Raw genomic sequence first — 17613 nt, 5'->3', positions numbered from 1 at the left:
AAAAGAGTATTGATACTTCATCTTTACTTGTGGGATCAAATGAAGAGAAAGTGCCAGAGTGTTCAGGAAGTGAATTGAGCAGGTCACTGGCTGAGTTAGAGCATACCATTTCATCTCAGATTTTATCAATCTTATCCTTGAAGTAGGAAGCAAGTTCTTGTGCACGGATAGTAGCTAGTGGGGGAGGTGAGGGAGGGTAAAGAAGGGATTTAAATGTATTAAAAAGTCACTTGGGGATGGTGGCAAGAGAAGAGATGATAGATTGGAAATATGTTTGTTTGGCAGTGTCCAGGGCCTGACAATAGGAGTGGTAGGTGGTCTTATATGTGAAAAAGTGACTTGGATTCTGAGATTTACACTACTGACGTTCTACTTTACATACAGCTTTTGTAGGTGTCTTGTTGATTTACAGTGTGGTAGGAGGCTGCAGATGCTGTTAATTGCCTTGGCAATATTTAGCAAAATAAAGTGCAGTGTTTAAAATGGTTCTCTAATATAAGGAGACTAGTGAAATAAAGATGGCCTGGGAAAGCAGATCCTCTGGAGCAACTGGAGGTGGGTCACCTGTGGAGATCCATTATAATGAATTTGAGAAGCGGGTGAAGGCATTTACCCCTCGGGAAGTGGTGTGTGGAGTAAATGTGCATGACACTAATGCACCACCATGTCCTTCTGTGTCTGGTGAGTAATCTACAAACACCCTACTTATACTAATACTACCATATGTTATATCCACATGTTTTTTAGATTAATATTTTGTTTGGCTAAATATTTTGTGCAAACCATGGCATGTTATAATTAACATACTCACTGCAAGTGCACACACACTATGTTTGGCGTTTGTGCACCTGTAATTAATCTAAATAGAATATATTTTTTTACAGCACAGCCAACAACAACGCCTTAAGCTACACAAACAAGACCACTTGAGTTAGAACGTCCTGGTAATTATTTGAAACATTTGAAAAATAATTAAACCTTTCTTTAAATAAAAAAAAATTGCACACCTATCTAAAGTACACCATTAAATAACTGGAAAAACTAAAGCTTACTACATCACAGTAAAAATAAATATTTCAAAACAGATTTATGGATCATGTAGTTAAAGTCCTCCGACTATAACTTTGAATCACTGAACCATCAATCACTTGAAACAAATGAATTATGTATTTATTTACAAACCACAATCTTATAATGTTTTCTTTTTTCAAAAATTTGTAATTTAATATAAAAAAAATATAATGTATAAACAAAAATATTTCATCCACAATATAAAATAGGACCTTCAGCTGCATTGGCCTGCCAGACCACTATTGAGATGCCAACACCACATGTGGAAAGCTATGTTAAGCTGACACCACCACAATTATCCACATCTCTGGCTTCTGAATTCCTGTAACGGACACCAAACCTATAATTTAATAACAAAAATAAACAAAAATTTTAATTCAAACAAAAACACAAAGAATATTCATTGTGACTATAGTATGTTTTTTTTTAAAACATGTTTATTAATGCATCACTTTACATTACAAAGCTAATCATCAGTAGAAAAAGGGTAACATGGTTACAGAAGAAAAAACTTAAGTGGGTTCGGGTATACATCAAGCACATTATACAAATCCTGAATACCACTTTGGAAGATGAAGATACCTGTAAATACATAAACAGAGATATTAATTTCCATTATAAGATTTTAATAGATTACATTTTGAGTTTTAGAACACAAACCCCACTGCTCTATATATCCCATGCACGCATGAAGGCCATGGCCCAGGGACGTCCCCCTCCACCAGGGTCGTGACAAAAGTATGTTTAATGCTGTTATATTTTTTATAAACAAATCAGAGTCAAAAGTATGCAATTTAAAACAAGATAAATTGTCCTAAAAATAAACCAGAAAATGTGAAAAAACATAATTACACTTGAATTTATTATATGCATATTTGGAGGAGTGCCCCATGTCATAGTCGATGCCAAAAGATGATAAAGGGGAAACATAGAGTTGCATTTCAGGACCATATCACCAAGGCCACCAGCAGATATTCCACTCCGACAGGCGCACACACAAAAAACACCACCACCTGAAATGCATAGGGATCAGGATATCCTACCAGCCTATCAGTTCTTGGAACAAACCCAGATTGAAGTTTTGCATCAATGAATGCAGCAAAATGCCCAAAGAAATAGGCAAGGAGGCTAACTTCAGTACCATCTAAAATTAATAACAATATAGTAGAGATGAGCGGGTTCGGTTCTCAGAGTACCGAATACCCCCGTCGAACTTCACTACCCGAACCGGAACCAAGTCAGGCTCGGGTTTTCCCGCCTGACTCGGAAATCAGAACGAGGCAAAACTTCATCATCCCGCTGTCGGATTCTCGCAGGGTTTGGATTCCATATAAGGAGCCACGCGTCGCCGTCATTTTCACTCCGGCATTGGAGAGTGTAGAGAGAGGACGTGTCTCCGTCCTCAGTGTCCTGCATCAGTCCAGTGTTAGTGTCTTGTGCTGCATCAGTCCAGTCACAGTGGTGGTGTCCTCTGCTGCCATATGTCCAGTGCTGCTGTATAAGTCCAGTTCAGTGGTGCTGTGTTGTGCTGCATCAGTCCAGTGGTGGTGTCTTGTGCTGCATCAGTCCAGTCACAGTGGTGGTGTCCTCTGCTGCCATATGTCAAGTGCTGCTGTATAAGTCCAGTCCATTGCAGTGGTGCTGTGTTGTCCTGCATCAGTCCAGTGGTGGTGTCCCTGTGCTGCTGTATATGTCCAGTGGTACTGCCATATATGTCCAGTGATACTGCCGTGTATGTCCATTGATACTGCCATATATGTCCAGCGGTACTGCCTTATAAATCCAGTGATTCTGCCGTATAATTCCAGTGATCCTGCCGTATAATTCCAGTGGTACTGGCGTATAAATCCAGTTATCCTGCCATATAATTTCAATGGTACTGGCGTATATGTCCAGTGATCCTGCCGTATAATTCCAGTGATCCTGCCGTATAATTGGAGTGATCCTGCTATATAAATCCAGTGATGCTGCCGTATAATTCCAGTGATCCTGCCGTATATAATTCCAGTGGTACTGGCACATAACTCCAGTCCAGTGGTACTGCCGTATATGTCCAGTGGTACTGCCGTATAAGTCCAGTGGTACTGCCGTATAATTCCAGTGATCCTGCCGTATAATTCCAGTGATCCTGTCATATAATTCCAGTGGTACTGGCGTATAAATCCAGTGATCCTGCCATATAATTCCAGTGGTACTGGTGTATAAGTCCAGTCCAGTGATACTGCCGTATATGTCCAGTGGTACTGCCGTATAAATCCAGTGGTACTGCGTATAATTCCAGTGTTCCTGCCGTATAATTTCAGTGATCCTGCAGTATAATTCCAGTGATCCCACGGTATAATTCCAGTGGCACTGGTGTATAAATCCAGTCATTCTGCCGTATAATTCCAGTGGTACTGGCGTATAAACCAAGTCCAGTGATACTGCCGTATAATTCCAGTGATCCTGTCGTATAATTCCAGTGGTACTGGTGTATAAATCCAGTGATCCTACCGTATAATTCCAGTGGTACTGGTTTAGAAATCCAGTCCAGTGATGCTGCCGTATATGTCCAGTGGTACTGCCGTATAAATCCAGTGGTACTGAGGTTAAATTCCAGTTATCCTGCCGTATAAATCCAGTGGTACTGGCGTATAAATCCAGTGATCCTACCGTATAATTCCAGTGGTACTGGCGTATAACTCCAGTGATCCTGCCGTATAATTCCAGTGATCCTGCCGTATAAGTTCCAGTGATCCCACCGTATAATTCCAGTGGCACTGGTGTATAAATCCAGTCATTCTGCTGTATAATACCAGTCGTAGTGGCGTATAAACCAAGTCCAGTGGTACTGCCGTATAATTCCAGTGATCCTGTTGTATAATTCCAGTGGTACTGGTGTATAAGTAAAGTGATCCTGCCGTATAATTCCAGTGGTACTGTCTTAGAAGTCCAGTCCAGTGATACTGCTGTATATGTCCAATGGTACTGCCGTATAAATCCAGTGGTACTGCCGTTTAATTCCAGTGATCCTGCCGAATAATTTCAGTGGTACTAGCGTATAAATCCAGAGATCCTACCGTATAATTCAAGTGGTACTTGCGTATAAATCCAGTGATCCTGCCGCATAATTCCAGTGATCCTGCCGTATAATTCCAGTGGTACTGGCATATAAATATAGTCCAGTGATACTGCCATATATGTCCAGTGGTACTGCCGTATAAGTCCAGTGGTACTGTCGTATAATTACAGTGATACTGCCGTATAATTCCAGTGATCCTGACAGATAATTCCAGTGGTACTGGCGTATAAGTACAGTCCAGTGATCCTGCCATATAATTCCAGTGGTACTGGGGTATAAATCCAGTCCATTGATACTGCCGTATATGTCCAGTGGTACTGCCGTTTAAGTCCAGTGGTACCACCGTATAATTCCAGTGATACTGCCGTATAATTCCAGTGATCCTGCCGTATAATTCCAGTGATCCTGCCATATAATTCCAGTACAGTGATACTGTCGTATATGTCCATTGATACTGCCGTATATGTCCAGTGCTACTGTCGTATAAATCTTGTGATCCTGCCGTATAATTCCAGTGATCCTGCCGTATAATTCCAGTGGTACTGGCGTATAAGTCCAGTCCAGTGATACTGCCGTATATGTCCAGTGGTACTGCCGTATAAATGCAGTGTTACTGCCGTATAATTCCAGTGATCCTGCCATATAATTCCAGTGGTACTGGCATATAAATCCAGTGATCTTGCGGTATAATTCCAGTGATCCTGCTGTATAATTCCAGTGATCCTGCCATATAATTCCAGTGGTACTGGCGTATAAATCCAGTGATCCTGCTGTATAATTCCAGTGATACTGCCGTATATGTCCAGTGGTAATGCTGTATAAGTCCAGTCCAGTGGTGCTGCCATATAAGTTCAGTGGTGCTGTCCTCTGCTGTATATTATTTACTCCAAATAAAGGGGTTATTAATATTTAATCAAAATAATTTTCACAGGGTTTGCCCTTCTGGTGTAGCGGTACACACTCCTGTACCGCATATTGTTATATAACTCCAGAAAAATAATGGAGAACAAAAATGTGAAGGATAAAATAGGGAAAGATCAAGAACCACTTCTTCCTAGTGCTGAAGCTGTTGCCACTAGTCATGACATAGACAATGAAATCCCATCAACGTCGTCTGCCAAGACCGATGCCCAATGTGATAGTAGAGGGCACGTAAAATCCAAAAAGCCGAAGTTCAGTAAAAAGACCCCAAAAAGGAAATTTAAATGGTCTGAGGAGAAACGTAAATTTGTCAATATGCCATTTACGACACGGAGTGGCAAGGAACGGGTAAAGCCCTGGCCTATGTTCATGACTAGTGGTTCAGCTTCACATGACGATGGAAGCCCTCATCCTCCCACTAGAAAAATTATAAGAGTTAAGTTGGAAAAAGCACAGCAAAGAACTGTGCATTCTAAGATGGTAAAGTGAAAAAAGGGTGAGATAATCAGTGCGCAATTAAATTCACAAAGTGCAGCTATAGTATACATATCAGAGTGTACATCCAAAACACTCTAAAAAACAATGTAGATATAGAAAGAAGTTACATAAGAAACAGCGCTCTTAGGAGATAAAACAGTACCCAGAATAAATAATAGAGCATTTGCATGCACATGAAGAGAATTACAATAATCACCCCAATGGTTTCCAAATAGGATGCAGATGATAGATATTTCAAATAAATCTGGTTTTCACCGTCCTTAATAGAATCTGTAAAATATATAGTGTGTCCACCTTCCACACAGTGTATGGTTAATGGTAGACACACATAGAGGCAGAGAATAGTGCAGTGATCCTTTTTAAAAGGGTGGTTTTAATACATGGATGCACTTACAGTCATATGTTGACAAACAGCATATCAAATATATCCCCACGCAAGGCACACAGCTTGGCATTCGGCAAAACCTCGAGTCCTTTCAAGATGGAAAAATGGACTGAAGATCAGCAACCCCCAATCCGGATATGAGGGTCACCTCCAAGGAATCTTACCACATCGCCGCCAGGTCCTTGTTCAACAAACGAAGGGGAGAGAACACTTTCCATATTCAATTAAGGACGTTGAAAACAAGATTTATTTGAAATATCTACCATTTGCATCCTATTTGGAAACCATTAGGGTGATTATTGTAATTCTCTTCATGTGCATGCAAATGCTCTATTATTTATTCTGGGTACTGTTTTATCTCATAAGAGCGCTGTTTGTTTTGTAACTTCGTTCTAAGATGGTATGAAAATCCCCAAGGAGAATCCAAGGGGTAAATTTACTAAAATGGGAGTTCTATTTAAGATGGGATGTTGCCCATAGCAACCAATCAGATTCTAATTCTCATTTATCGAGCACCTTCTAGAAGTTAATACCTGAAATCTGATTGGTTGCTATGGGCAACATCCCTTCTTAAATAGATCTCCCATCTTAGTAAATTTACCCCCAAGCGTTTTGGCGGTTGCGATGCCTGGCCTTTCCAACACTGGATGGGAAGAGGTGGCTCCTTCCACCATTTGCACGCCCCCTGCAAGTGCTGGAAGGAGCACCCACAGTCCAGTTTCTGATATTCAAATTGAAGATGTCACTGTTGAAGTACACCAGGATGAGGATATGGGTGTTGCTGGCGCTGAGGAGGAAGTTGACGATGAGGATTCTGCTGGTGATGTGGTTTGTTTAAATCAGGCACCGGGGGATACACCTGTTGTCCGTGGGATGAAGAAGCCCATTGTGATGCCTGGGCAAAATACCAAAAAAGCCACCTCTTCGGTGTGGAATTATTTCTCCACAAATCTGTACAACAGGTGTCAAGCCATCTGTTGCCTCTGTCAATCTGTAATAAGTAGGGGTAAGGATGTTAACCACCTAGGAACATCCTCCCTTATACGTCACCTGCTTCACATTCACCAGAAGTCAGTGTCAAGTTGTGAAACTTGGGTAAGAGCATAAGCAGTCCACTGACACCTAAATCCCTTCTTCCTCTTGTACCCAAGCTCCTGCAAGCCACACCAACAACTCCCTCAACATCAACTTCCTCCTCAGTCAGGAACATCAGTAGTCCTGCAGGTCATGTCACTGGCAAGACTGAGGAGTCCTCTCCTAACTGGGATTCCTCCGGAGGATCCTTGAGTGGTACGCCTGCTGTTGCTGCTGCTGCTACTGTTGTTGCTGCTGGGAGTTGATCGTCATCCATGAGGGGAAGTCGGAAGACCACTTGTACTACTTCAACTAAGCAATTGACTGTCCAACAGTCCTTTGTGAGGAAGATGAAATATGACAGCAGTCATTCTTTTGCAAAGCGGATAACTGAGGCCTTGACAGCTATGTTGGTGTTAGACGTGCGTCCGGTATCCGCCATTAGTTCAGTGGGACTTAGAGAATTGTTTGAGGTACTGTGTCCCCGGTATCAAATCCCATCTAGGTTCCACTTCACTAGGCAGGCGATACAGAGAATGTACAGAGACGTCAGAAAAAGTGTCCTAAAAATGCAGTTGTACCCACTGTCCACTTAACCACGGACATGTGGACAAGTGGAACAGGGCAGAATAAGGACTATATGACTGTGACAGCCCACTGGGTAGATGTATGGCCTTCCGCAGAAACAACAGCAGTGGCACCAGTAGCAGCATCTCCCAAACGGCAACTCGTTCCTAGGCAGGCTACGCTATGTATCACCACTTTCCGTAAGAGGCACACTGCTGACAACCTCTTACGGAAACTGAGGGACATCATTGCACAATGGCTTCCCCCAATTAGATTCTCCTGTGATATCGGACAGCACCACCAATATTGTGCATGCATTATATCTGGGCAAATTCCAGGACGTCACATGTTTTGCACATACAATTAATTTTGGGGTGCAGAATTTTTTGAAAAATGATAGGGGCGTGCAGGAGATGCTGTCGGTGTCCCGAAAAATTGTGGGCCACTTTCGGCATTCAGCCACCACGCGCCGAAGATTGGAGCGCCATCAAACACTCCTGAACCTGCCCTGCCATCACCTAAAGCAAGAGGTGTTAACGAGGTGGAATTCAATACTCTATATGCTTCAGAGGATGGAGGAGCAGCAAAAGGCCAATCAAGCCTATACATCCACCTACGATATAGGCAAAGAAGGGGGAATACACCAGACTCAAGAGCAGTGGAGAATAATTTCCGTCTTGTGCAAGGTTCTCCAACCATTTGAACTTTCCACACGTGAAGTCAGTTCAGACACTGCCAGCTTGAGGCAGGTCATTCCCCTCATCAGGCTTTTGCAGAAGCAGCTGGAGAAATTGAAGGAGGAGCTAAGACGGAGCGATTCCGCAAAGTATGTGGGACATTTGGATGGAGCCCTTCATTTGCTTTGCCAGGATTCAAGAGTGGTCAATCTGTTGAAATCAGAGCACTCCATTTTGGCCACCGTGCTCGATCCTAGGTTTAAAGCCTACGTTGTATCTTTCTTTCCGGCGGACACAAGTCTGCAGAGGTTCAAAGACCTGCTGGTGAATAAATTGTCAACTCAAGTGGAACGTGACCCGTCACGGTGGGAGGGCCCAAGGACAATTCCATCTTGCACCTCTTTTTCTTCTTTGCATCATGTGCTATTTGGGGCCTATTTTTTAAATCTGCCATCCTGTCTGACACTGCAGTGCCACTCCTAGATGGGCCAGGTGTTTGTGCCGCACACTTGTGTCGCTTAGCTTAGTCTTACAGCCACCTCGATGCAACCTTTTGGCCTAAAAACAATATTGTGAGGTGTTCAGAATAGACTGGAAATTAGTGGAAATTAATGTTATTGAGGTTAATAATGCCGTAGGATCAAAATTACCCCCAAATTCTGTGATTTTAGCTGTTTTTATGTAAAAAAAAAAAACAGTCTGTAGTGGGATATCAAGTAGATATCAAAAATCTTGTTGAATTTATGTGGCTTATTTATCAAGAATTTTGCAAACCTTCCATTTTACAACAAGAAAAGAATACTTTTTAGAATAGTTTATTATTGCACTACTTCGGGGACAGAATTTGTTAAAAGATACTGTCCCAGCAAATCCTAAAACTGTTATATGCGGTGCTAATGACAGCTGTGACAGTTTGCACTGCTTGGTTTTGTCCCAGTAGCGTATCTTCGGTCCTGCATGCTCATTGGGGGTAATTCAGAGTTGATCGTAGCAGCAAATTTGTTAGCAATTGGGCAAAACCATGTGCACTGCAGGGGGGGGGGGGGGGGGCAGATATAACATTTGCAGAGATAGTTAGATTTGGCTGGGTTCTTTTGTTTCTGTGCAGGGTAAATACTGGCTGCTTTATTTTTACACTGCAATTTAGATTTCAGTTTGAACACACCCCACCCAAATCTAACTCTCTCTGCACATGTTATATCTGCCTCCCCTGCGGTGCACAGGGTTTTGCCCAACTGCTAACAAATTTGCTGCTGTGATCAACTCTGAATTAGGCCCATTGAGAGAGCAGGAGGAGGCATCTAAATGGATCCCTGTTGACACTCTGGACCGCTTTCCGCTGGACAGAGCATGCTTACGCCATATCTATCAGATACACGCTCTGAAAACTAAGTTTGAGAATGAGAAATATCAATAAATCGTGAGGGGGTGTTATGACAGTGACAGTAATGTCATTGGCTAAATAAATTGCAATAATGTAATAGGTCTTAATCTATAGCAGTTTGACGCAAATACTGATAAACATGGAGAAACTGCTGTTTAGTAAATAGGCTTCTTAATGATTATTAGGGAGTTTGAGGTATAAGAAAGGGATTTTAATAATTTTTAGACATATTGAGTGTTTCTTTATTGTCATCAACCCATGTCTCACACACACACACACACACACACACACACACACACACACACACACACACACACACACACACACACACGATGAAGTGAGCACTGTATGTGACAATTATGAACTAAACAGACATGGAAATGTGTTCGTATACAGTGTGTGGTACAGTAAGTATTTTGGCATGTTACATGTTTTGGGATAGCAATACTTTTGGTCTCGGGGGCTTGCGCTGTGAAAGTATTACCTTGTGTGCTGTTGAACAGGAAGGTCATGGTAAGAATGAGTAACTGGCTGAAAGATTTAAAGTAGGCAGTAGTAAGGCCATTTAGGCTCAGGGCTTTGCCAGCTTTTAGTTATTTTGGAAGGCTCTTCTTCTGTAATTTAAGAACTTAAATCTGCCAGCATTTCTTGAGAAAGCCAAGGTACCTGTCATTGTGATAGTCACAACTACGAGCAAGGTATGGGGTTCCTCTATTGCGTGGAGCTATAATGGCTATAATTTTTTAGAAATGTAGGATTGTGGATTGTTGTCCTTTTTGAGATTTAATGAGGAAGGATATTACATGTGCAGAGTTTCACCCTCATCCTGATAGCGATTGACATTTTTTCAAGATGTAGCAGTAATCATCTTCCTGTGCACTTGCCTCTGTCTGTAATCTTGGTTTCCTACTAGTCATCAATGCACACTTACACCAGTCATGTACAAGGTGCACAAAGCATGCATGGAAATATTTACATTTCATTCCAACTAGGGAAGCCAATCCTGGGATTGGGAAGGGCAGGATCCCAGGATTTATCCCCAAAAAGTGCAGGATTTTACTCCCAGGATTGGAGGTTTCAATCCAGGGATTTCTAACAGTGGGTGTGGCATCCTCCGCAGTGGCGCAGTCACCGCAGTCTGACTCATTCCTAGTTAATTGTTCTGGCCCAGTCATGTCTTCCATCTGCTTGGACACGGCTGTGACATATCAATGGCTATGCGTCGTAACGTCGTAAATCATGCAGCAGCACCCCGACTTGTGAGTCCTGCCCACACAGAGTGCACTGCACTCTTATGATTTGCCCAGCACAGAGAGACTCTGTACACAGTAGTGCTAGTGATGAAGTGAGTGCCTGGTGAGGAAGGCACTGGGAGGCAGAGCGCCTCTTATCCTACTGCATGTGAATCGAGGTCTCTGGCTCTGCAAGTGACACACAGTGAGAAGTCTGACAGGTGAGGTCAGGGTCACTGTTCAGGTTTGGGCTCGGGGAATGAATCATGAATGTGGGTTATTTTTCCTTTGGGGGCAATGAATGTGGGATTTGTTTTCTGTAGGGGACAATGTGTGTGGGGGTTTTTCTGTGGGGGCCAATTGTGTTTTTTTCCTGCGGAGGACAAAGGGAGTGACACAATTGTTTGATGAATGTCAAATTGGGAACATTTAGACCTGCTCTGATACTGTCTCCTTGCCCTCCTGCATGCAATCGGTGTATGCAGGAGTCTGGCAGCTTCTTCAGTAGGCTGAATTGTAGGTACAACTCAATCCCGACAAAACTGTATAGAATGTAGATGCATCAAAACATCCTCACTGAAGGAAAGATGTATGAAGTCTTGAAGCGAGATAAAGTGGAGTCATAGCCCAAAACAACCAATCATCTTAGATGAATGACAAATAGAAGCTGACTGGTTGCTTTGGGCAACTTCTCCACTTTAATTCTCTCCAAGGCTTGACAAATCTCCTCTTGAGACTAGCCTCCGGAACCCCCATTACAGACAAATTACGCCTCTTCAATGGAGACTTAATGAAAATGTGTACAACTCTTCCTCCACTCAACTCTGGAGTATGCGCAGTGCCACAAAACACACATACACTCCATAAATAAACATACATTCAACTCAGCAGCATATGTCAGCATGTGTGTGTTTGTTTGTTTGTTTGTTTGTATGTCCATATGGAAGTGACTCCCCTTAGATTATGGCAGCCAATCTGACTTCTAGGGGCTGCAGCTGATGCTGCTGGACTTAAGCACAGCTTCTGGTGACATCATCTGGCAGTCACCGGGAAGTAAGGGCCAGGGAGCAAGGAGGAGCTCAGCCAATCCCCCAGCCTGATACTCTGTAATACTCAACTGCCTTCTTTCATTAATGTGGTGGTCTTGGGGGGGATTTGTCTGGGTTGGTTTGGGGGATGCCCTCCGCCAAAGAGGTGAACCCTAGAGTGCTAGGGACTTGCCCGACAAGAGGTTACCTACTGTCTGGACCATTTTCCCAGGCCAAACGTTTCTTGTTTGAGAAAATTCAGAAAAAAATATTAAATTAAATAAATTGTGCTGGAGATGCGGTCAAGATGCCGGCTGTTTGAATGCCAATGCCGGAATCCCAACAGCCGTCCGAAATGCCAACAGGGTCAGGAGACCGACACTGGAATTCTGACAGCCTGCATCCCGACCCTAAGTATAGCGGGCGGGTTAGGGCTGGGGGCAGGGGCGGATACAGAAAAAAATTACAGGGGGGGGGGGGGGCACCATAAGGGGCGTGGCTTCGTTGGAATGGGCGTGGCTTCATTGGAATGGGCGTGGTATTGCAGGAAAAGACTACCTTATACCCCAGTTTTGCAACCTGCACGCCCAGACGTTGGCCACCACAGGAAAGGAAAATAATCCTGATTCATGCCCCTTACATTATTTGTCATTTTTCCTCCTTATAGTAATGCCCAGTATACATTATGCCACATACTGCAATGGCCCTTAGACATTATGCCACACACAATAATGCACATGACACAGTATGCACACACCGTAATGCCCCCGACACATTATGCCACACACCGTAATGCCCCCGACACATTATGCCACACACTCTAATGCCTGTGACACATTATGACAGGAATTGCAATGCCCGTTATACATTATGCTACACACTGCACTGCCCCTGATACATTATAGCACATACAATGTCTGTGACACATTATGACACACACTGCAATGTCCGTGATACATTATACCACACACTGCAATGCCCGATACATTATAGCACATACAATGCCTGTGACACATTATGCCACACACTGCAATGACCTTGAGACATTATACCACAATGCCCGTGATATAGTATACCATACACCGTAATGCCTGTGACACATACTGCAATGCCCGATATACCCTATGCCACACACCGCAATGCCCGTTATATATTATGCCACACTGCAATGACCCTGAGACATTATACCACATACCACAATGCCCGTGATATAGTATACCACACACCGTAATGCCTGACACATTATGACACACACCGCAATGTCCGTGATACATTATGCCACACACTGCAATGACCCTGAGACATTATACCACATATCACAATGCCAGCGATATAGTATACCATACACCGTAATGCCTGTGACACATTATGACACACACCGCAATGTCCGTGAAACATTATGCCACACACCGTAATGCCCATTACACATTAAGTCCTACAGTAAGGCTTCTAATTACTTTTCAAATACCTGCTCGTTGTCAGGGGTTTCATGCACTGGGTGTCATGCTCGTTGCCAGGGGTTTCATGCTCTTGGTTCCATGCACGGTGCCAGGGGTTTTCATGCTCAGGGTGTCATGCTCGTTGCCAGGGGTTTCATGCACTGGGTGTCATGCTCGTTGCCAGGGGTTTCATGCACTGGGTGTCATGCTCGTTGCCAGGGGTTTCATGCACTGGGTGTCATGCTCGTTGCTAGGAGGTAGTCCTTGTTGCTAGGGCTGTGCTCCCAGTGCCACATATGTCCCTAGTGCCAGATATTCCCCCACGGTGCCAGGTACTCACATGCCCCCAGTGCCAAATATAGCCCCCCCCATGTGCCAGGTACACATATACCCCCCCAGTGCCACATATGCCCCCAGTGCCAGATATTCCCCGACAGTGCCACATATGCCCCCAGTGCCAGATATCCCCCCCAGTGCTATATATGCCCCCAGTGCCACATATGCCCCGGTGCCAGATATTCCCCCCCAGTGCCACATATGCCCCCAGTGCCAGATATCCCCCCCCCAGTGCCACATATGCCCCCAGTGCCAGATATTCCCCTCCCCCAGTGCCATATATGCCCCCAGTGCCAGATATTCCCCCCAGTGTCATATATGTCCCCAGTGCCAGATAATCCCCCCCCCCCTGCCAAATATGCCCCCAGTGCCAGATATTCCCCCCCAGTGCCAGATATGCCCCCTCTGTGCGTTCCCCCCCCCCCGCTTCCTCCGCCGCCGCGGGTCACTGTAATAAAGGAAGTGCTCACGAACGGCACTTCCTTTATGAGACCCGCGGCCGCCGGAGACCCAGGAGGGACACAGGGAGGCGTGCACTGTGCCCTCCGTGTCCCTCCTAACAGCAGCGGAGGAAACGAGACCACAGACTGACATGCGGACGCTCGTCCGCATGTCAGTCTGCACTAAATCAGTGGCGCCCCCGCAGCCCCTCGCCCCCAAGCCACCGCGAGGGCTGCGGCGTGCGCACAAAATAAAATAAAAATACAAAAATTAACTAAAAATGACAGGGGGGGGCACGTGCCTTGGCGCCACCCCCCTAAATCCGCCACTGGCTGGGGGGGTTAGTTTTAGGTGCCCCCGGGGTTTAGGATTGGGGTGGTGGGGGATTAGGGTCAGGTTGTGGGGAGAATGGGTTAGGCACCACTGGAGGGTTATGTTTAGGCACTAATGGGGGTAGGGTTAGGCTGTGGGAAAGGTGGTTAGGTTTAGGCACCACCAGGGGGAGGCTAGGGTTAGGCTGCAGAAAGGGAGGGTTAGGGGAGAGTGGACCAGTCTTACATCCACTCTGTCGAAATTTACAATATTGGGATGCCAGCATCGGTATTCTGACCGCCGGCATCCCATCCTGGACCACCACCCAGGGCACCACTGCAGATGCCCCAAGGCGCCCCAAGGTGCCACAGCACAAGTTGGGGAACCACTGGCATAGACAATATTTGTGTACTTGTATCTGTATTCTAACTCACCTGATTCTGTTTGAAACTTACAATTCATTTGAGTATTCAAGCTGCTTCACTTTAGTATTATACAGTAAGCTGCTGCAATAAGCCATATAACTCATACGTTTTATAAGTAGTCAATCAGCTGAATAAAGATTTATGAGTAACTAAAAAATTCTACTATGGTTAGTCCCTATACAAAACAAACAAACATGAGTGCTAATGGGGAGTGAAGCTCAACTCTCATCGAGGTCGTACTTACCAATAATACATGAACAGATTGTCAGGGCTGTTTTTTCTATTTTGAAGGGCCAAAAGCAAAAAGAAATTTGAGCCCATTGACTTTTTCCAAAATTCTCTAACAGTATGCAGTACACCCAGCTCTTCCGACCAGCAAAACAAAACAAATCTCTTTAGTTTACTCAATAGGTAATACACACAAATACAACACTAATTACATAAGGCAGTAATACAAAGATATAGAGATGTGCGGTTCGGTTCTCCAGAAATCCGAATCCACCCAAATTTTGTGGATCCAAACCGATCCAAAACCAGGTCTGTATATCTGGGGAGATCTGTTCAGTGCTGACTCCTGGTTCAAATCTTACTGCAGTTCAGATTTCGGATTTTAAATCCTAAATTCAGGGATTGGATTACAAATATTACATGATTTTAGCAGTTTTTTATATCAAGAATTATGATTTTTTTTTTTTTACAATTTTAAACCAAACCGAAATCCAAATCTGAATTAAAACACTTGAGCCTGGTTTTGCCAAAACCAAAACATGATGATGAATTAGCATCAAAACCAAAACACAGGGGTCTGCGTGTATGTCTATTATGATATAATAAATGTGATTTTTCAATAGCAAACAACAACATCATCACCAATTCATTTTCTATGCCAGTGGTTCCCAAACTTTTTTGAATCATGCCACCTTAGAGTATCAGAATTTTTTTCACGGCACTCCTAGGCCAAAAGTTTCTTATTAAGAAATTTAAAAAAGGAGAGCTATGGTAGACTTACCTTGGTTAACTCTCTTTCTTCGAGGTCCATAGGGTCCACAGGGGAGACAGTGTGGTGTAGGTGGTGGATTGGACTGGACTCCAAACAGTTAAGCTTTTACACTCAAGTAGTACTCAACGCTGCTGTTCACACCTAGTTAATTACACAAACTGATCCACCTGCAGCCATCTCAGAGGGATACCCAAACCTTCAAAAAAGAAAAAAACAATATAAGAGAAAGATAGCACTGGTAAATCAGTATATTTACAGTTTTATTATATACACAATATAAAATAAAAATACACTTTTGTAAATAAAATTACCAGATGGTGTCAACGTATAAATATAATTTAAAACGACAGAACTCTCCACGTGCCACTTATTTCTGTCATATAAACAGGGGTTGTTTTGTTTTACTGTCCAAGTTCCACAGCTTTATCTCTGTAACAATCAGTTGTCACAATTCTGTCACAAACCAGGCAAAATTAGATAGTCCCAATTAGTAGAGATAGCTTATATCATTTTTTAGTACTTGAGTTGCTAAGTGTCTCTGTCTCTAAAGTTAGTAAATATAATTCTGATTTACGCTCTCTCCCTCTCTCTGGCCAATCGCTTGTTGCTAGGCAGCGCTTTCTACACAGTCGCCGCTCAGCCTCCTACTGCCTTTCTCACAATGACGTGGCAGCTCAGACTTTCCCTCATAGCCACTCCAGCACACGCTATCACAGGATGGCACACCAGCTCCATCTGCCCTCAGAGCTTTCTCTACCTCTCAACAGGCTCCGTCACCTCTGAGTTCACAGGTCAGCCTATTGCTGGGGCTCTGGCTCTTCCCACTCTCTGGGTGCCGTGGCTGTCATCTTCCTGGGTCCTAGTGTCTCCCTGCTAACTGCTGGCATCATCTAGTAGGGGAACTGTTACCCCCTGCAGCACTGGAGCATCCATAACACAGAGCAGAACTATGAGTCCATTTACAAATGTGATACCCCCTATTAGTCCAAGTAGAGATGCTGTAGTGAGGTATCACAGTCAAACAGTATGAGAAGAGCAGTTACTACTATCCTTAACAAGTGCTATTTTAGGCTGCATCTCAGGGGTGGATGACACCACCAGCAGCACGGAGGATGGCGAAAACATCGCCAAGGACCCTGATGAAGATAGATATAGGAGCTGAAAAAGTTTTCTTTACACTGGCTTCAGTTAAAAATTCAGAAATATCTCAGAATACAGATTAGCCACGTTCATCATTGCCACGATGGCTATATCTGTATGTCAGAAATCTGTCTTTCACAGCGATCTTTCACAGTGTTTGGGAGAGCACTTTCATTTCGCTGTGGCCAGGCCTGGTGATAGGGGGGGACAAAGAGATCCAGACATCCAGATTGGGCCCCGAAGGTCAGAGTGGCCCCGTGAATCAGGGACACAAAAATGGTGTCTGCAGCATCATCTATTGTTTTATAAACTGCTCACCTGCGTCCACCACAAAAAAAACCTAATCAACATGCCGACCACTCCAACACCAACCCCCTCGTACACTTTTACTTGGTCCGGTCCTCGGGTTGCCGTTCATAACTCTGACGCTGCGCTGCACGCCGGCGCTTTCACTCTCTACTGTTGCTGCAGCTGAGGATCAGCAGCACTGAGCCAGGCCAGCCCTGCAGTTGTGCCCATACAGCCTCCCTCCAGCACCTGTGACAGACTTGGTCTAAGGGGGCCTTTACAAACAGCAACAGCCACCCGCAGCCCTCCCGCTGTCCCTCCAGACACCCATGTT

The 17613-nt window shown here is 44.1% G+C and overlaps 1 long non-coding RNA gene across 1 annotated transcript in view; it reads right to left on the bottom strand.

Annotated features, from left to right (window-relative positions):
- Positions 1-1268: 1268 nt before the first annotated feature.
- Positions 1269-17613, bottom strand: part of LOC135051257 (uncharacterized) — a 146121-nt gene continuing 129776 nt past the window's right edge. The window contains exons 3-4 of the long non-coding RNA XR_010242139.1: positions 15861-16047; positions 1269-1411 (exon numbers count right to left, since the gene is read on the bottom strand). This is a non-coding gene — a long non-coding RNA (uncharacterized LOC135051257). The remainder of the gene's footprint in view (positions 1412-15860; positions 16048-17613) is intronic.

The sequence above is a fragment of the Pseudophryne corroboree genome, chromosome 2 (genome assembly GCF_028390025.1).
Source record: "Pseudophryne corroboree isolate aPseCor3 chromosome 2, aPseCor3.hap2, whole genome shotgun sequence".
In the NCBI taxonomy this organism is placed as follows: domain Eukaryota; kingdom Metazoa; phylum Chordata; class Amphibia; order Anura; family Myobatrachidae; genus Pseudophryne; species Pseudophryne corroboree.
The sequence above is the reverse complement of the archived record's forward strand: the minus strand, read 5'-3'. Positions and strand labels throughout refer to the sequence as shown.